The sequence below is a fragment of the Podarcis tiliguerta genome, assembly GCF_965153285.1.
Source record: "Podarcis tiliguerta genome assembly, chromosome: 9".
NCBI classification, from domain to species: domain Eukaryota; kingdom Metazoa; phylum Chordata; class Lepidosauria; order Squamata; family Lacertidae; genus Podarcis; species Podarcis tiliguerta.
The window spans coordinates 9,414,859-9,435,788 of record NC_139542.1 but is presented as its reverse complement, the minus strand read 5'-3'; the positions used below and the strand labels follow the sequence as shown (position 1 = coordinate 9,435,788).

Here is a 20,930-nt window from a genome sequence, read left to right as displayed (position 1 = left end):
CAGCAAACCACCTTAACAGAGCTGTTGGCAATTCAGTAGTGCTGGGAACTTGAGAGCCGTTATATCGTATATGTAATGGAGAACGCATCGCATAAATGAATCATTTCACTGATCATTTTCGTCTCCCAGGCCGATTGTTTTGTGGGTTTGGGTCTACAAAGGAAATTACTTCATTTGTGTACTGGTTTCATTTCCTCCACTGCCACCCCACACTTCCATTTGCTTGAAGCTGGACCTCACCCACCTTTCCCTTTTCCCGTTTGGCACTTTGCACGGCTTTTCTTTGTGATGGAAAGGGGTGCGGGGGAAGGAAAGAAATGAAAATGCTGGAAGGCAGCACCGAGCTAGCCAAGCAATTGGCAGACTGATTGATCTGGAAAAGGCCACACTTGGCTTCCATTTTTGATTCATTGCCCTCACGCCATCAGGTTTGGAAGGCCTCTGATTAAAGCCTTGTGGTGGGTGGCTTTTGAGAGAGGCTGTTAGGAAGATTCCTTGCATCTAGTCAGGCCATTGACCTGCCTAGCTTAATACAGTGGTACCTCGGGTTACAGACACTTCAGGTTACAGATGCTTCAGGTCACAGACTCCGCTAACCCAGAAATAGTACCTTGGGTTAAGAACTTTGCTTCAGGATGAGAACAGAAATTGTGCTCCGGCGGCATGGCGGCAGCGGGAGGCCCCATTAGCTAAAGTGGTGCTTCAGGTTAAGAACAGTTTTAGTTTAAGAACAGACCTCCAGAACGAATTAAGTTCCTAACCCAAGGTACCACTGTATTGCCTACATGGATTGGTCTCCCAGCTCTGAAATCACCTCTTTCGCACAATATGTTTTATGTCATCAATTGCAAAGGAGAATTTGATAACCTCCAACCGTCCTGATTTCCCTGGGACACCCTGGAATTACAGAAGCCATTCTGGCTTCTGATTGGATTCCAGAATGTCCCATTTCTCCCCTCCAAACTCAGGGAGGAAAATGAGCTGTCTCCTGCAGAGGTGCATTGCTCTCACATGAGTAAGCTGGCTCCTGCAAGAGCGTGATACCAAAAGATGCGCATCCCGATTTCTGCCACTGGAATTTGGAGGGCATGGAATTTTCACCATATATCACATCAGATCCAGATTCCGCGGTGAAATCCGCAACCACTTTCTCTGCCTCATGCTGCTACCTGTGTTCCCACCCACCCAAATAAACTCAACACGTACAGAGATTTATAAGAGCACCCACACTAAGGGGAGCCTCAGGGTTTATGTAGAATTAAAGTGGACAATGCGTGTCATGTAAGGATTATAATACGTTTGCTATTTTTAGTTCTCTCTGGATAATGCCCCTTCTATTTATAGGTCTCCAGTATTCCTTGTTGTGTTAAGAGTGGCACACTTGAGTGCCTGTGTGTGGAAAAGGGCTTTGAGACAAGGCCTTGGTGAAAATGGCGCCTTCTCCGATGAATGGGTAGGTCTAGAAATGCCATTCTAGAGGAAGGGTTCGCCTTTGAACCATGCGAATTAATTTCAGCTCATTTCAGCAGAGGAAGCAAGCCCCCCTCTGAGTCTAACTGAGGCCTCCTCAAGGGAAGGGGAAACCTTTGGTCCCCTAGACATTGCTAGACTACAACTCCTACCATCCCTGACCAGGGGATGGTCTCTCTGAGACTGAAGGGAGTTTGGCTTGGATAATCATAGAGTTGGAAGAGACCACAAGGGCCATCGAGTCCAACCCCCTGCCAAGCAGGAAACACCATCAGAGCACTCCTGACATATGGTTGTCAAGCCTCTGCTTAAAGACCTCCAAAGATGGAGACTCCACCACACTCCTTGGCAGCAAATTCCACTGTCAAACAGCTCTTACTGTCAGGAGGTTCTTCCTAATGTTTAGGTGGAATCTTCTTTCTTGTAGTTTGGATCCATTGCTCCGTGTCCGCTTCTCTGGAGCAGCAGAAAACAACCTTTCTCCCTCCTCTATGTGACATCCTTTTATATATTTGAACATGGCTATCATATCACCCCTTAACCTCCTCTTCTCCAGGCTAAATATGCCCAGCTCCCTTAGCCGTTCCTCATAAGGCATCGTTTCCAGGCCTTTAACCATTTTGGTTGCCCTCCTCTGGACACGTTCCAGTTTGTCAGTGTCCTTCATGAACTGTGGTGCCCAGAACTGGACACAGTACTCCAAGTGAGGTCTGACCAGAACAGAATACAGTGGCACTATTACTTCCCTTGATCTAGATGCTATACTCCTATTGATGCAGCCCAGAATTGCATTGGCTTTTTTAGCTGCCGCGTCACACTGTTGGCTCATGTCAAGTTTGTGGTCAACCAAGACTCCTAGATCCTTTTCCCATGTACTGCTCTCAAGCCAGGTGTCACCCATCTTGTATTTGTGCCTCTCATTTTTTTGGCCCAAGTGCAATACTTTACATTTCTCCCTGTTAAAATTCATCTTGTTTGTTTTGGCCCAGTTCTCTAATCTGTCAAGGTCGTTTTGAAGTGTGATCCTGTGGCAGCTAATCAGCCACAAAGAAACACACACACAAGAAAACCCTTTTTGCTCCTTCTTCAGCTGCTACCCTGCAAGGTTCGCCATCTGTGCCGCAGAGGCGGCACGCCTGCATTTCTCATGCCTCAGTTCTTCTTTCCTTTCTTTCCAAGAGGAGATTTGGAGAGCCCATTGGTAGGGCATGCACTTTGCATGCAGAAGGTCCCAGGTTCCATCCCTGACACACCCAGCTCAAAATACATTGGAGAGCAGAACTTGGGGACAAACTCTGCCTGACACCCGGAGAGTCACTGATGGACCAGTGGTTTTATTGCTACTAGGAAGTATTGTATACAGTCGTACCTTGGTTTTCGAACAGCTTGAACGTTTGGCTCCTGGACCCCGCAAACCCAGAAGTGACTGTTCTGGTTTGCAAACTCTTTTGGGAAACCAAACATCTGACGGGGCTTCTGCGGCTTCCGATTGGCTGCAGGAGCTTCCTGGAGCCAATCAGAAGCTGCGCTTGGGTTTCTGAACATTTTGGAAGTAGAACGGACTTCTGGAAACGATTCCGTTTGACTTCCAAGGTATGACTGTATATATATGACTGTATTTGCACAAGCAAATGCAGGAAGCAGCGATGGCCACCAACTTGGATGGCTTTAAAAGAGGATTAGCCGAATTCATGGAGGACAAGGCTACTGGTGGCCACTAGCCATGGTGGTTATGTTCTGCCTTCATGGTCCAAAGCTTCTGAATACCACTTGCTGGAAAACGCAGGAAGAGAGAGTGCTCTTGTGCTCAGGTCTAGCTTGTAGACTTTCCATGAGCATCTGATTGGCCACTATGAGATGATGGACTGGATGAGCCACTGGCCTGATCTAGCAGGTTCTTGTTATGGTCTTATGCTTTTATGATGCACGCTTGTGATTCTATCCAATGAACTGCTTCAGTGAAACACGCCATTCCAAAGCAGCACACAGACTGCAGCCTGATACAAGCCCTTTGAAACCAACCCAAAGGTTGAATAAAAAACGAGCCCCCGCCACACTTTCACAGCACATGGGAAGACCTCTTAACTGGCAGTTCCCTCTTCTAATCCTGTCTCAAACTGCTAGCATGTGTGGCTATAATTACCTAAGCCACTTTAATTCTTTGACTAATTCTGCTCTGTGTGTGTTCACGTGAAACTGCTGAGGGACAGAAAAAGTCAGAGGAATTTGCTGTGCTGAGAAGGAGGTTAAAGCAAAAGCAGGCAAGAAGAAGAAGAAAAATCCTTCTTGAGTAAAGTTCTGCTTGTAAGCCAAAGAGATTTTACATGCGCTCAGAAATGACACAGCTGATAGCTAGCATTGCTCACCCCACTCTTTTGGATTAAGCATTCTCTGTCCAAATCTCCTGAGAAGCGTGGGAAAGCTTAGAAACTACCTCGCCAATCCTACCAGTTGCTCCATCAGCAAATCGATGTAGCACGTAAGAACGCAGGGAAGTAGGAAACTGCTTTCACACTTGAATCAGAACATTGGTCCACCTAGTTCAGTATTGTCTCCCCAGGGTCTCAGATAGAAGCCTTTTCCAGCGATATTCCTAACTCAGCATAGTTGAGCATGAGGCAAAATATTCCTGCATTGCAGGGGGTTGGACTAGATGACTCTTATGGTCGCTTCCAATGCTACAAATTGGATGATTCTGCTTGGAGATGTTAGGGAATGAACCCGGGTGCTTCTGCACGCACTGTTGTTGAGATGCTTGGGAGAGAGGCTGCAAGCCGCTTTAGAGAACAATAAGCGGTGCTTAACAGTGCTTTCTCAAAGTAGTAGTAGTATTATTTTTTGTCATCGTGAGAATTCACAAGATTCCTGAAAACCAAAAGGATTTGTTTTGCTCTGCAAAATCTTTTATAAGTCAGGTCTCATGCCTTTGCAGATTATGAAGAGGCTGACTTAGAGACTTTGGACACATGGGAACTGGTGTGTTTGTGTTTGCCTGCTTACAGCTGTACAATATGACCCTCATTTTTGTGTGAGTAGAAGGTAGGCATTTTGAGAACACACTCCCTTGCTCAAATCTAAACCTCTAGGTATCTTCTTATTGGTAAATGGAGAAGCAGATGACATTGACCTTTCTCTCGAGTAGGAAGTATGGGGCTTGTTTATTTATTTAAACCATATTTAACCTGGTTTCAGCTGGGAAGTATTGCTGAGTGGCTTGTGAAGGTCTACTGTTAAAATGGGCCTTGCACTCAGGCTTACAGAACTTTAAAGTGAGTCCAGTTACTTTTTGGGCTCTCCTACCGGCAGGAGTAATTCAATGATTTCCAGTTATTCCCTTCCAGCATGGAAGGAAAGCTGCTGGCATGTGGCTTGGCTGTGAGTTCAAGCTAACGTTTATTCTGTGTTACTTGCAAGGTGCCTCCAAAGTTTTCTTCGAAAAATAATGAATGAAGCCTTCCAGGTGTAAGCGCAACGCTCTTGCCTGGTGGTTTGTAAGCGAATAGCAAACCATGGTTTCACATCAGGGTTTGTTGCCAGTAAACAAACCATGGTTAATTGCTAGTAAACAAACTATGGCTAGTCTACTGGGCTAGGTTCAATTGCTCAACAAACCACACTTTGGCTGCACAAACCATGATGTGGTTTTAAGTGTGGGCCAGACCATTGATAGACCTATCTTCCATGAAGTTGTCTAATTGTTCTCAAAAGGCACCTGAATCAATGACTGACAGAACTAATAATTGCTATTGTGGTTAAAACATATACTTCTTGTGTCTGGTTGTAGAATATTCAGCTGCCTTCTTTTCCCTCCTGGCCCTTAGAAGCAGCACTCCCTCTGCTTCTGCTGACTTTTGAGTGTGTCCTTACTCTTTTCCGTCAAACTGGGCCTGTGCTTAGTGAATTGAAATTGATTTATTTGCCAACTCAAGTGGCAGATAAAACCTACATGATCTGTATAGATCAACCGAAGCTGGAAGCAGAGGCAGAAGTGCTGTGCTGAGAGGTGTTGTTGCATGAGATGTACATATTAATTTTATTTTCTTGCATTGCCACTTCTGGCCAAAACAGTTCCCAACCCCCTGCAAAACCTACCAGAAACAACAGTGGAACGAATCTGTACCCCACAGAAAACAAAACACCCCTTTTATACCTCTTTCAGCTTGACCCATCAAAACGAAGACAATGATTGTTAGTCTCCAGCTTCATTCTGTAGCTTAAGCTTTCAGAATTGGGATTTCTTATGTCTTTAATTAAATGGCTTCTTCAAGTTGCAGGTCGTGGGTGGTTCTGCTAAAGAGAAAAATGCAGAAGCAAAGTCTCTGCATCATTGTGAGTGGCTTAGGTAAGAAGGTTCTCCTGTTGAACGAAAAAAGGCTGGAGCTTCTGAGAACAGCTCCGAAGAGCAGTAAGAAGGTGGTTTGGAGGAGGGAAGATTGTTCTTGCAAGAGCATCATACACGTGTTCCTGGGAGGTGGGGGCCGGAATTACCTCTGTGACCTACTAACCTCCTCTGGTCTGTCGTGTTCTTTCTGAGCGCAGATGGTAGCCTTGTGGGTTAATTACTGCCTTACCGCTGCACTAAGATGCTGCGAGTAGATGTCATAGTGAAATTGTGTATGTGTGTGTGTGTGTATAGACCTGATTTCTACAAAGAGTTTGGGAATAAAACAACCTGACATATAATGTGTATGGCACAGTGTGCAGAAAGCATGTTGTAGCATGGAAGCAGTCACATTTTTGGACAAATGCTGTTCTCCGTTTAGAGAACGTATCCGGTCATTTCAGCGGTGGCTCCTCAGTTGTCGAGGTTCTCTTGAACTGGAATATTTGACTGTTCAACACATTATAGAAATGTTGTGATGGAGCAGGTAAGGGGAGCGAGGGTTCTCTTCCCATAAAAATAGTCCTGCTTGAATTCAGTGGGTGCAAAATGGCAAAGGGCAGCAAAATCTCAATGCTGTTATTTCCTAATGGGAAATCTTTGCTTATTTGGCCCATACCTGGAACGGAAATCAATCCAGCCGATATTCAAAAACGGTTTTCACTGTTGCTTTTTCTTTCTGTCCACAAATGATGCCTAACTTGATTATGTCTCTCCTTCCCTATTTGTGTTGTGTTCCCTTTGCGTTGAAATGAATGTGGTGGAATAGCATAAGGCAATGCAACTTGCGTAATTAACAAAATTGATTACATCACTGGTATAAGCTATGTGCTTCCACCACAACAGACAGCGAGACAGTTAACGTAGTTTTTTGGTAGAAGGCAAACCGCAGTGGAATGGAAACAGCTCTGCGTGTGATCGATACAGGGCAGAATGGAAGAACAATGACTTATTACAACCCCAGGACACAGAAGCCTGGGAACCATAGTTTGCCTCCACAGAGCTACAGTTCCCAGCATATTCTGCAAGCTTTAGATGCTTCTTTGGGGGGAAGGCACATGCTTTAAATGTTTTCTGTCTATGCATCCAGAGACCAACACATTCATTCAACTCAGGATCACTTTAAAATAAACAAATCTGCACTCTGCAATAGACAGGGCTCCCTGATCAAAGGTGATGTCAGAGTATTCAGCCCTCCCTGCACAGAAGGAGTACCAACAGTTTGCACAGTGGAGCCTTGATATGGTGACTTGCACTGGCATCCAAGGGAATAGAGCCTTGTTGACAGCCGTATCATTGTCTGAATCATAATAATTACGTGCTTATTGATTCAGGTGAGTGTGGGTGTTCCTGGGAAGTTTGTGAAGGCCTTGAGTCATAAAGACAACAGATAAAACATGCACAAGGAGGTGCCATGCTCCAAGCCGAGAGGGGTTTGATCTCTTCTTCCAAAAGGGTCACAGTGAGAGTAAAGGCAGTTTCTGAATAATGAATGCCAGGTGGGGTGGGTGAGTCACAGCTGCATCTTCCAGATTTCTCCCCTGCTCCCAAGATGGATTGTGGTGTTCAAAATGAAACACAGAAAACTGCCTTACACAGAGTCAGACCATTGGTCTGTCCAGCTTAGTCCTGTCTATGCACTGACTGGATCTCTCCAGGGTTTGGGGCAAGAGTTTTCCCCCCAAACTGCTGGAGATTGAACCAGCGTCTTTTGCATATAAATGGTCTACCACTGAGCCCTTGAGATTTCTTTCAGTGTGCCTAGAGCAGGGTTATTTTGATTATGTATTTTGTGGCTTTATATTTTGATTTTATTCTCTGAACCTCCCTGAGACCTGGGTATAGGGCAGGATATAAATTCAATCTATAACGACAACAATAATAATGATTATCCAACAAGGTTCCTGATGTCCCTGGACTACAACTCCCATTAATTTCAGCCAGCATGGCCAATGGTCAGGAATGATGGGAGTTGTAGTCAAACACACCTGGAGGGCACAACATTGGTGGCCCCTGGTCTAAAGGCTAGACTAGCAAGCCATCATGTGTTGTGACCTGCATGATGACCTCAAGTAAGCACAATATGCCAAGGGGTGAATCTTGGGCAGTGTCTGATAGTCACTTGTGGCGGGTTAAGCTTAGACAGGCAGCTTTGTTGTGGAGATGGGAACAAGTTAAACCAGGACGGTCCAACTTTTCACATCAAGTGGACTGCAAGAGTACTTCAACGTGGAACCTGCAGGCCACACAATGCCTGGCTGCCTAATGGGGTTGGGTAGCAAGGCAAAAAATTGACTCTCCCCCCAGCACTTGCGCTACCTTCCCAGAGTCGGTTAAGCTTCGGGGAAGGAGGTGCAATGCTCTGTCAGGGTCTTTGAGTCCTTCCAGTTCGTTCCCCAAGATGGGAAAGTGCTCACTAGGGTTTGGGAAGGAGCTGGAAGGACACTGACAAGAGTTGTCATGCCTCCTTCCCAGTGCCCAGCGCCTCAGTTACCTGGCTTTGGGAAGGCAGCATGAGGGCTCGGGGGGGGGGGGGCATCAAATGTTGCCAAGAGATTCCAAAAAGGTCCGCGAGGGCCCTTGGATCACTCTGAGTTAAACTAATAGAAAAGTAGATAGAAAGTCTCTCTGAACATTAAATACCAACTGTGGTTTTTCATCAGTTTAACTATCATGGCTCACACGCCGCAGAGAACCCTGGGAAATTGGTAGTTGAAAACAGCATTCACTGTAGGAGAACCCAGACCCCCATCATTGTATTGCAGCCTCCAGATTTTACTGTGGTGGGGACATGACTATCAAATAATTTTTTTGTAGATATGTCTGTTGGATTTTTCCACCAACAAATCTCAGGGCAGTCCTTGTGGGTTTTCTGCATTGCTGAGTGCTCAATTGCTGGCTCTACATAAATATTTACTTTGTGAGAAAAGTCTTGGGAATTCAAACAGAGGTGTTGATATTCTGATAAGGGAAACCCAAGTGTGTGTGTGTGTGTGTGTGCATTTTGTGCGGCATTTCCCCATTGTCTATAGATTTGGTCTGAGTGACAGTCTCACAAGATATCCTTTGCAGGACTTACTGTAAACTGATCTTGGAATGATGAGCAGATGGAAAGATGAGTAGAGCTGCCTTTTCATGGGAGAGTTGACCATGAGCTTTATATAGCTTTGATGCTTCTCTCTTGAAAGAGAGTAAGATTTCAGTGTTTTCCCTAGTGATGCCTTTTGTAGCTCACTCTGATTTCCAGTGCTTCCCCCTGTTATTTTGTGTGAAAATAACCAGCCCTTTGGTTATTTTGGAACCCATTTCCTTGCAGAAAGGGAGTTAGGGTGATGACACACTGTCACTGCAGGGTGCAACCTTCATAGCAGATCAGATTTAGGTTGGGGTCGATTCTTTTTCTCCATCATGGCTGAGCCAATGTCCCCACCTGCTGTTAAAGTTAAATGACCCTGCTGGTTACTGCTCTCATGGGCAAGAAAAAGAAGCTCTCCTTTCCTTTTGCTCCTTGGTTTTTGGTGTTCCTTACAGACACAGGTGATAAAAAGGGCTCGGTTTTCTTTCTGGATAATAGGCCTTTATAACCCTGTTGAAAATGGACCTAAGGGTACTAATGTGAGCCTGTGGCGTAGTTTTTTTTGCAAATCATTTAGCATGAGATTGCAGCTGCAAACATGCCTCCTTTAGAGCAAGTTCACTTTGAGTCTGTGGTGCAACTTAAATACAATACAAGCAATTTTGCAATTAAATTTTAAGCAGAATTGATGACTCCCCATGAAAGGTTTCCCCATGCTGGTGGGATTTTTGGCTTTTCCGAAATATATATTCCTTAGCTGAGCACAGTGCATATTATATGCCGAATATGCACGTGTTAATTGCTGATCTTCCTTCACAGCAGAGTTGGCCCACCTGTGGCTCTCTAGATGTTGTTGGACCCCCAACTCTCATCAACCTCAGCCAGCATGGCCAATTGTGTCAGAGATGACACATTTTGCAGCAACATTTTGGAGCTTCCAGGTTGGTTACCCCACAATTTGTACTGTTTGTACAAATTTGTACAGTTGCGCCCCCCCCCCCAGTCCTCCTGTATGTAGTTTGTGCTTCTCTGGTCTTCTTCGCAGTGGCGTAGCATGGGTTGTCAGCACCCGGGGCAAGGCAAGTAATTTGCGCCCCCTAACCCGTGGATTTGCGCCCCCTAACCCTAACCCCCAGATGTTGCGCCCGGTGCGGCCGGCCCCCCTGCACCCCCCACGCTACGCCACTGCTTCTCTGATCTTCTATCCTGAATCAGTGTATTCTAGACCAAACACATTCCTGGGTCCTGTGTGTCTAACCTTTCTGAAGCTTTCAAGGAATGCTCAAGAATAAGCAGAAATGGGAATCAGTGGGGATAGATCCATGCTGGAAGGAAAGCATAAATGATTTCATGTTAGCATCTTATCTGATAAGTTTGCAAACGTTTCATTGATAAAAAAAAAATCTAACACGTGTGCCCAGTTAGCCTTGAACTCTTGATAATCATACCTGAGTACACTTGTACGGTTGTTTTTGTTTCTAGATGGAAGTTAATCAGAAACTGTGGCTGCTATAGTTAAATTCATGTGTCATTTTCTTAGTAGAAAATGCCTCTGTGATCAAGCACAGCAGTCACACATACAAGAAGCGGGTATAGTTTTAGCTGATTATGGGGCTGACTAAACCTTGCAATTAGGGCCAAATTGTGTTAGGCAGCAGCAGCAGCAACAAAAATTAGTGCCAATGTGAGTTCAGAAGTGATGATCTAGAAACTCCAAATTCAAATAACAATATTTGCTGTCGACTTAGGGATGACTTAGAGTTGATCAATATCTCTACTTCCACCAGGAATAGCATTGCCAGCTGATCAGAGGTTTCACCTTTTCCTGTACTTTTACCAGAAGCTTGATCTGCTTGAATTGGCAGATAAAGCTTTTCGTGAGACACAAAGGAAAAACCTTAGCCTGGTTTGGACATGATGATAAACCAGAAGTAGCTAACCTCTGGTCTTCTAAATGTTGCACTGTTACTTCTGATATTCCTGACCGTTGGCCATGATGAGAGTTATCATCCAACAACATATGGAGGGCCACAGGTTAGCCATTCCTTCACTTAAACCATAGCTCAGGATTGCTTGTCTTTCTGGGGACTAACTACAGTTTAGTGTTATGTCCAACATGGGCAAATGTGGTTAACTTTAACTATGATGTGTTGAAACATGTAAAGTTCAAACCATGGTTTATGAAGCTGAATTGTTTCAAACCCACTTCTTATACCATAGTTAGCATTAGCTTTGTCCTACACTAGAAATGCAGAAAAGTTAATGTTAATTATGGTATAAGAAGTAGGTTTGTTGCCCCATGCAGATCTGGCCAGCTGGTGATCTGCAAGCTTTGTCTACTTCTTCCCACTCTTCTTTTCACTCACCTAGAAGTGCTCCTTCATGTGGTCATGGGGGGAGGCCTCTGGGGCAACCTTATGTTTCCTGCTGATCAAGGTCCCTAACAGTTAAGAAGCTGAATCTCCCATCCTGCTGTTCTCCAAGGATTGCCCAGGCCTAGAGTGGTTTGTGAAAGTTGTGTGCCCTTTTCCAGCTGACCAGTTTGCATTTCCCACAAGGAAGTGAGAGGTTAAGACCTTGCTTTTCCTAATTTGAGAGCTGTTTCTGTCTGCCCTGTCGAATGCATTTGCTGGAGGGGCAGAGTATTGTCTTGAGGTGGGTGGGCATCCAACAGAATGGGAAGTTGTGGAGGTTTTGAAGCAGAGGTTGGATGACCACATGTCATCGATGCTTTAGCTGAGATTCCTGCATTGCAGGGGGCTGGACTAGATGACCCTTGGGGTCCTTTCCAACTCTATGGTTTTTTTTATGAAACATAAAAGTCTATGGAAACATTTGCTTCACATTATGGTGGCCCCAGATGGGCTAGAATTTTTGCTAACTGAATGCCTAGGGAAATCTTTTTGCTTGAAGCCACATGGTATCTAGACAGTATTAGGAGTTAGGTGCTTTAATTTGTTGGCACGGGGAATTTGGGATTAGCCAAGGTTCGTCACTGACACACAGCAGTGTGTTAGAACCGGTATTCTCTGAAAGCTTTTTGATATCTTTAGTCAATGAGTAATACGCTGTGTTGTAATTGTTTTAGTATGCCTTATCTTATAAGGCTATCATCTGTTTTCTCATTTGGAGGATACAGTCATGTAGGGCAAGGCCAGATAGCTCTTAAAACACGACCTCAGCACTTGGTACGCTTGTAAGAACAAATGCACTTGCTTTAAAAAAATTAATGACAGCACACGTGGTAATTTTCCATAGTACTCACCTGTTTCAGCATGCGCTATCGTGATCCTCGAGGCCACTTCATATGGCACTGTGTATCAGTGTTAGAGACTCAGCTATATAAGCCAGGCACCAAATGGCTCCTTAAACCAGCGTTACTGTTGCCAAAACAGAATGTCTAGTTGCCATTTGGGGGCCATGTGTATTTTTCAGTACGACTCTTTGGTTCCTGAAATTTGATCTGATTGTGCAGGTAAAAATATCACAGATAGAATTCTACGGGATGTGTTGCTAGTGCTTGAAAATGGTCAAGATCCAGGGATCCCCAGGAATGTACCTCCAGATGGTGGAGACGTCAGGTGCCATCCTGCCTCCAGGTCATCTTTACTTGGTCGCAAGTGGCTGATAGCCAGGTGCAAAATGCACCTGGTGAATTTTAAACGCTGCTGCGCATAGAAGTTCCTTTTCATTGCTATGCTACACAGGCCATGTGCACATCTGCCTTTGCTTCTGTATTTATTTAGTACATTCCCCTTTCCCTATGCTGTGGCCCTGAGCACCTGCTTTTCATTGAGAAAGAGGCACAGCAGCCCCTAAGGTCAATTAATCTCATGTGTGGCTTGGCCCTATCAGACCTGTGGTTTTGGCTTATGGTTCAGTGGTTAAAAGTTACAACTAGTGACTGTGTACGAGGGTTAGCACAGTGGCTGAGTGTGCCAGCTGGAAGTTCTCTGATTTAGGCCTTCCCCATTTGCTTAGTAGAAGAAGAAGAAGAAGAAGAGTTTGGATTTGATATCCCGCCTTTCACTCCCTTTAAGGAGTCTCAAAGCGGCTAACATTCTCCTTTCCCTTCCTCCCCCACAACAAACACTCTGTGAAGTGAGTGGGGCTGAGAGACTTCAAGGAAGTGTGACTGGCCCAAGGTCACCCAGCAGCTGCATGTGGAGGAGCGGAGATGCGAACCCGGTTCACCAGATTACGTGACTACCGCTCTTAACCACTACACCACACTGGTCCTTTAAAAGCAACCCAGCCCCTTCTTATGCTCGGCTCGGGGCTTGGACTGAGCAGAGCTCTCTCCACTGAGCTGCTCTTCTGCTAGTCACCCAACATGAGGGTTGGTAGGATACACACTGGCACATCCCAGCAGAAAGCCCTGATGGAGGAGATAGGGTAGGGCTGAGTCAGCCCAGAATCCACTCTATCCTGATCTGGTCTCGCTGCTGGCACACAGTGGCACCATTGGCCCTGATCTGGGCTTGACCACTACATCAGCCTGGAGCTGGTGTTGGCCTCAGGGCTGATTGCCCCACACCTTCTGAGTGGCTGGGCTCAGCATACACTTTGCAGTGATCTGCTGAGAGTGGGTCAGGGTTTGGATTATGCCCTTAGACAAGCTGCCTTCTCCAAGCTTCAGTTTCCCCACCTGCAATGTAGGATAATAATACTCACCCCTTACAGGGCTGCTCTTTTGGTTATGGAGATAATGTACAGTTGTACCTTGGAAGTCGAACAGAATCTGTTCCAGAAGAGTGTTCAACTTCCAAAACCAAATTGCATCTTCTGATTGGCTGCAGGAAGCTCCTGCAGCCAATCAGAAGCTGTGGAAGTCCCCTCGGATGTTCAGATTCCAAAAGAATATTCGCAAACTGGAACAATCACTTCTGGGTTTGTGGTGTTCGGGAGTCAAAACGTTTGAGTTCCAGGGCATTCACGATACAAGGTACAACTGTATATTAAATAGCTTGAATGCTCTAAAGTGATGCAATGCACTGTTATAATTTAGCCTCTACACATAAATTCACCTGGATTCAGATTTAGTTCCAAGCAGCTGAGACAGCATCTTCCTGTTTTGACGCTCCCCAGGGAACCTCCTCCTGCAACAGCCCATTGATTCTCAGGATGTGCAAATCTATGCAAGGTCAAACTTTCCACGACCCCCTAGCAATTCTGGTGAAAGCCAAGTAAATGGACGAGGGGACCAGTGCCAAAGCGGTAGTGACTGAACCAAGCTAAGAAATCCCTACCTAGGGGACATGTACAAGCTGTGCACTTATCTATTCTAGAAATAGCACCATGCAGGGATCCAGAGCCACTTGTTGAGTTTTGGTTTCCACATGGCAGATGTCAGATCTTGCATGGTGTCAGTCCCACTGGGGAAGGAAACTCAAGTATAGGTTTGTCTACTCTGTAAAGAATCATGCAATCTGGGGAATTGATCCGCTAAGCAATTCTTTGTTGCAACTCCCCTGTGTGGAGCTGTGGAAGGCAGCTGCCATTGGGCTGTGTTGACCGTGTGAACTGACACTCATTGTTGCTATTAAAAAGATGGTAAAGGTAAAGGGACCCCTGACCATTAGGTCCAGTCGTGGCCGACTCTGGGGTTGCGGCGCTCATCTCGCTTTATTGGCTGAGGGAGCTGGCGTACAGCTTCCAGGTCATGTGGCCAGCATGACTAAGCCGCTTCTGGTGAACCAGAGCAGCGCACGGAAACACCGTTTACCTTCCCGTCGGAGCGGTGCCTATTTATCTACTTGCACTTTGACGTGTTTTCGAACTGCTAGGTTGGCAGGAGCAGGGACTGAGCAACGGGAGCTCACCCCATCGTGGGGATTCGAACTGCTGACCTTCTGATCGGCAAGTCCTAGGCTCTGTGGTTTAACCCACAGCACCACCTGCATCCTTAAAAAGATTGTAGCTACCTGGAAACACTGGCTGCTTGTTCTGGTTTGGGCTCAATAATGCTGATTTAGTGTGGCTTCACCCCCTTCCTGTTCCAAAAGGCCTGCTCTTCAGCATCATCATGGGTCTTTAAAAAGAGAAAGAAGAAGTAATTAGAATCATTGCCAGTATCCTCAAGGCAGCGCTGGAGACCAGGAATGAGCAAGTAAACAAAGCTTGAACCTTAAATGTCCCTCTCTGCACACTATTTGCAGTCGGTGAGAATGGGCAGGGGCATATCAGGGAATTTCAGTTGTGTGTGTGAAAGGGAGGTTACTGGTGGCGAGTTTTCTGACTGCTGGGGGGCAGGATTGCCCCACAAATACCCTTGTGAATAGGTTACTTTTGGGGAGGGTGCTAGCAGAACTAGCGGCAGTGGAAAGTGGGAGCTGGAGAGAATTGCAACATGTTTTTCCTCTCTCCTGCAATTACTCCTCCAAAATTTTCCCTTGAAAATTCTGCCCTGAGCTCTTGACTCAGCCCTAGGCATACTGCAGCATCACCTGTGGTTAATGCGTAGCATTTGGGGAGTTGTGAGGAGGGGGAATATGAATTTGGATTGAATTGAATTCCCTGCCCCTTAGTTATGATTCCACCTGTGGACTTAAAAAAGGAAACAAACATTGGCTAACCAAATTGGGCTTGTGGGAGATGGGAAATGGTTGGTTCACATTGCAACCGAACGACAAGCTCTTTGGGTACAGATAAGCTAAGTCATTAGTCTTCCAGTCTCAAAATGAGGATAATCAAAGCAGTCTACTTTACAGGGCTCTTTGTAAAGCTTACTAAGATTGCATGAAAGGCCCTTTGAACAATTGAAGTGCACTATGTGTGTACTTTGCGAACACTCAATTTGTATAGTACCTTGTGACTATTTTGAACATTTTTACACAAATCATCGCTGATGATTTCAAAGAACGTGGAATTTTTTTTTTTACACTGAAGGAATGAAAGAATGAGAGAGACCCATTTTCCATGACCACAGAAAGTCCTGCCTAAGCCCTGTCTGACTTTTGCACATATATGGGCAATGCCTGGTGATACCATCAGCCACAGGGTCTAGAAACATGCAATATTTTTTTTTTAGATTAAAAAGCTGAAGTTAGTAGTATGCACAGTTCTGTGCTGGACAGCAGATTCTGCCATTGAGTGAAACTTCTATGGGTTCATCACCATGTGCCCTTCCGAATGTGATAGATACCCACTGCTTTCCTGACATGTTCTGTCACTTATATAGTGAAGACATAATGAATACTTGGTGTAGGAGACCACCTGGGGACACTGAATATGCCACCCCCAGTCTTTCACCAATGGGTGAGGAAGAAGCGTATTAAATGAATAAAAACATAGCAGGGAAGGGTGGAGACCAGTCAGCATTAGCATCTAGAATAGTGTCCTTCAACCTCGGCTCCTTAGGTGGTGTTGGACTACAGCTCCCATCATCCTTGACCATTGGCTAAGCTATAACTGAGGATGATGGGAGTTGTAGTCCAACAACATCTAGGGCCTAAAGGCTGTAGAACACTGATCCAAAAACAAATACAGAACTTTATGCTGCATGTGTCTGGTGGATGTCAGAGCACTGTAGGTGCACATCTTTTCTAGTACAACTGCTCCATCTGAAAAGCTGCCTTGGGTTCTCTGGGCTTTTAAGCTGCTTTCCTGAAGGAAGCCACACACCCCTAAATTCCTAGCCAGTGTATCTCCTTGGGCTGTCACGTGCCCAGTGCACTCATTCCCGTTTTTGTTGAATAAGGACTTTCTCCTGGATGCAGCTTGTCTGACCTTCCTAAAGCAATTATTGTGTTGCAGTGCATCCACGAGAGGGTTCAGTGCTTTACCTCCATGGCACCTTCATAAACCACTGGAGAAGAAAATTGTCTTCTCTTCCTTTTTTTGTGTTTTGCTTTCAGGAACACTTTGCAGTCTTGACAATGTGCAGCTTGCCCAGGCATTGAAAACTTGTCACTTCACAGCCTTCGTTCGTTGCTGGAAGTGGGTTTGCGTGTATCAGCCGCTAGGTGACCTTCAATAGCTACATCCAGTCGATTGCTCCTCACCTTAATAATCTGAGATATGAATGGACCTTTGGTCCTCCCTTTGCAGCATCAGTAACCATTCTAGGATTCTGAACTGAAAAAAGGACCCCTGACAGTTAAGTCCAGTCGCAAACGACTCTGGGGTTGCAGCGCTCATCTCGCTTTACTGGCCAAGGGAGTCGACGTTTGTCCGCAGACAGTTTTTCCGGGTCATGTGGCAAGCATGACTAAGCCGCTTCTGGCGAAACCAGAGCAGTGCACAGAAACGCCGTTTACCTTCCCGCCGGAGTGGTACGTATTTATCTACTTGCACTTTGATGTGCTTTCAAACTGCTAGGTTGGCAGGAGTTGGGACCGAACAATGGGAGCTCACCCTGCCGCGGGCATTCAAACCACTGACCTTCTGATCGGCAAGCCCTAGCCTCAGTGGTTTAGACCACAGCACCACCCGCTTCCCAGGATTCTGAACTAGGAAACCTCTAATTAACCAAAGTTTCCTGTTTTGTCACTAACCATTACTATGATTGCCAGCTTCAGAATGAGCCAGAATATTAAACTTCAAACCATGGTTTGATGTACTGACTTGTTCTGAAGCTGGTAACCGTGGGTTCTCAATTTAGAAACCGTGGTCAGTTGGTGGCTTCTTGGCTTTATCTCACTACAGAAGGAACAGCAAAGTGGCTGCATGTGTAGGCAACAGGTTCTTCGGTTTATTAAGCTGAGATATCTGCCCTAGGGATAAGGGCATAAGGAGTGCTTGGTGGAACAGGCCAGTTGACCCACTGAGTCCAGCATCCTGTTTTCACTATGGCTAACCAGATGCCTGCAGAAAACCCTTAAGCAGGACCTGAGCACAAGAGGGGGAAATTTGTGCCGTGGGAGGAGAAGAAACTACATTTCTGTAGCTAGCTGTGGATTAACAAACCATCATTAATGATGAGTTATGTTTGCACTAACCTGTTTGTCCGCAGATCGCAAGGCTGAACCTCAACATTGTGTCGTTGGATTATTATTATTATTATTATTATTATTATTATTATTATTTTTAAAGCCTGTGACATCAACTATTTCACTGTGTGGTCTTCAGCAAGGAGCTGCCCCCCTCCGCAAAATAAAACATGGGAATTTTAATAACTGTTGAGGTCTTATTTCATCCCTATTATAGGCATATTAATGTAAACTCTTGATGACATGCCAACAAGAGAAGAAAACGAGCAATTAACATATATTGGGTACTTACAGATTTGCTTTTTTTAAACGATTATCTGGATTTTAAGGTATTAGCTTGAGAAATATGCTCCCCCACACAATCCCTCGTTAAAGACAAAAAAGACTAGTTGTTAGGAGCAGCAGAGAGCTGTGTGCACAATCCAATGCATATTGAAAATTTGCCTGGGTTCAACTGACCGAATGACTTTGGGATCCAGCACTGCCAAGCAGCTCGGCTTAGTTGCCCCTCTGCAGACGGGTATTCCCTGCCTCCCAATTTCCCATGTGTTCAGAAAAGGTTGGTGGGGGCGATCTAAGACAAAGAGACCCTTGTGAGTTCCAGCAAGTTGCTTGGCAGTGGGCTAAAGTCTTGTTGAATATCTTGCTTCTCAGCTCCTGTGCTTTGAACTGTGTAGAACAGACAGAAGTTGAACTGTATAATTCTGTCAGGAATTCCTGGAAGATCTACAAGCTGATATAACTGGAGTTCTCTTTGGTACACCAGACTTCAAAAAGTTTTGTAATGTTCCCCTGCCACAGTCATCTCCCCATTTAGCATCCTTCTCTCTCTCTCTCTCTCTCTCTCTCTCTCTCTCTCTCTCTCTCTTTTGGAGTATAAGTAAGATGCCGATATTCAAGGTGCCCAACTTTTTTTTGGCAGTGCTTTGAATAACACCAAAATCTGACTTTAGGCACAATTGAGTACACCTTCATGGATTTCAGTGAATTTGGGAGAAAGCCCACATGTTTTCTGTATTCCTCCCTTTCTGTTCTAAAATCCACCCCCAACAACTTTAAAGTAAATAATCAAAACTCACCAGTACATTTGTGATGGGGCACAATATTGAAAGTCTGTCTTAAACCTCTTCTTTCTCTCTTGTCATCCATCCATTTATGTTACTTGTATGGCATAATGTAGGCCTTGCTACTTTTGCTTTCCTCCGTTTATGTTGAATCTATTTAAAATTATGTTTCTCCTAAGTTCCCCTATTTTTCTTCCTATTCCATCCCTTGTGCAAGGCTTAAGTGGAAACCATTAATGGGTTGTCCACATTTCTTCCTTCAGCTGGAAGCTTGTCAAATTATTCCTCTCCTTTATGACCTTCCTCCTCTACACCCAACTACCGAGTAATCACAAGATCCATGCTTAATCCAGAAGGTACCAGCTTGGAGGCTTGCAAATTGCAAATTGTTGCTTTATGTGATCCAAATTGCCATAAACATGACCTCCCAGCTGTTCTTCCTTACCTTGTTGACTAATAACTAACAAGCTATTTAGTGCCGTACCAAAAACACCCCCACCAATTTACTCTTAAAGCACCAGGAAAATGACATGTAAATGGGTTGTAAAATGCTTCTCTAAATGCCATGCAATTACTTAAAGCGGTAATTGCTAAAGTTTCATTAACAGAGCTTGAAGAAGAAAAAGCTTGCTTAGGTGGAACTGTAATTAGGTTGGAGGGGGGGAAATCCATTAAATGGGTTTGGGTGGTTGTTTTTTATTGTATTACAGCTGCCTAGGTGGGAGTAAGTCTAAACAGGCCAGGGCAACTCAAGTTCACTGCAGAACGTATCCTCTAGCAATGCTATTTAAAATTAAAGGCCCTATTGTGATTCAAAATCTTGCAGTGTGGATGCTGGGACAGGGGCTTCTCAAACATTCGTGGAAAGGACGTATCTCAGTGGCAAGACATCTGCCTCATTTGCAGAAGACTCCAGGTTCAATCCCTGGCATGTCCAGGTTGAGTTGAGAAAAAAAATTGACCTGAGACCTTGGAGGAGCTTCTGCTAGTCTATGTAGATAATGCTGAGCTTGGTGGACATCTCATTTGACTCAGTATTGCAGAGTTATATTGTGCGATCTATTTAGGGCTACAAGAACACTCTTTTATTTTATCTGACTGCTCACAAATGAGTGTCGTGCTCATTGATTTAGCACAATAGGGAATGCTGGTAAAAATAGGAATATTGATTGAGCTTCTTCTACAAGACGTTGGCTAAAAGCAGCAAAATCAAGGTGACAGTTTGCTGTTTAGCTGGTGTGCTTCTTGGCCCTAGGTCTTCTCTCCGCCCCACTTAATCCTCGTCCTTCTTATTTTTATCACATTTTGAACACATGGATATGTTGAATTCCACCCATCGGAAGAAAGGGTACTAGCGGCACAAGCACGATTTCCCACGTTTTTGTTCTTCTAATAACTATAATTTACCCAAACCAGCTTTGCACCTGGAATCTCATTTCTTTGCTACCATAAACAGAGGACGAGTGTGTAAAAATATCCACTGAGCTTTGTCATAGCCCCCGCTTTTAAAAAAGTTTCCTCCTAAAAGTTTTGCATATCATTATGCTTCTGTTTCTTTCTCACACAGGATAGTTTTCTTCACATCTTGCTGCTCACACCCCAAAATAGATTTTTGTGTTTGAAGGATAATCCCATGTTTAAAAAAGAGCTATAAGCACTTATTTTAAAGGATTTGCTAATTAAGGCATCACATCCAAGCGTGTCTGATAAAGTTCGAAACTAACCCCACCCACACCTGAAGTTTCATTTTTCTCAGTGTACCTGTTACATCTGTCTTACTTATTGAACTCGGGTAGATAATTAATTCTGAAGTTCAATCAATATTGCTAGAGGGGTGATAGAATACAGAGCACAATATCCTGTTGGTTCAGTTGTATAATGCTGAATGACAGATAAAACAAGCCCTTGAATGTCAAACCTGAGTAATTTTTATCAGAAGAACCAAAGCCTTAATTTCTGTTGGATCCTAACATTATGTGTGGCACAGCTCTCTCTCTCTCTCTCTCTCT

At 44.8% G+C, this 20,930-nt stretch overlaps 1 protein-coding gene and 2 long non-coding RNA genes across 12 annotated transcripts in view; 2 read left to right on the top strand and 1 right to left on the bottom strand.

Moving 5' to 3' along the window:
* Positions 1–20,930, top strand: part of LOC310657754 — a 197,638-nt gene that overhangs the window by 72,765 nt on the left and 103,943 nt on the right. The window lies entirely within an intron of this gene.
* The window catches only part of SLC4A4 (solute carrier family 4 member 4), a 190,775-nt gene that overhangs the window by 69,717 nt on the left and 100,128 nt on the right, over positions 1–20,930 (top strand). The gene's annotated exons all lie outside the window — the stretch shown is intronic.
* The window catches only part of LOC310657770, a 33,690-nt gene continuing 18,359 nt past the window's right edge, over positions 5,600–20,930 (bottom strand). For both annotated transcript variants that reach the window (XR_014501918.1, XR_014501919.1), the window contains 2 exons: positions 14,852–14,958; positions 5,600–9,031 (listed from right to left, as the gene is read on the bottom strand). This is a non-coding gene — a long non-coding RNA (uncharacterized lncRNA). The remainder of the gene's footprint in view (positions 9,032–14,851; positions 14,959–20,930) is intronic.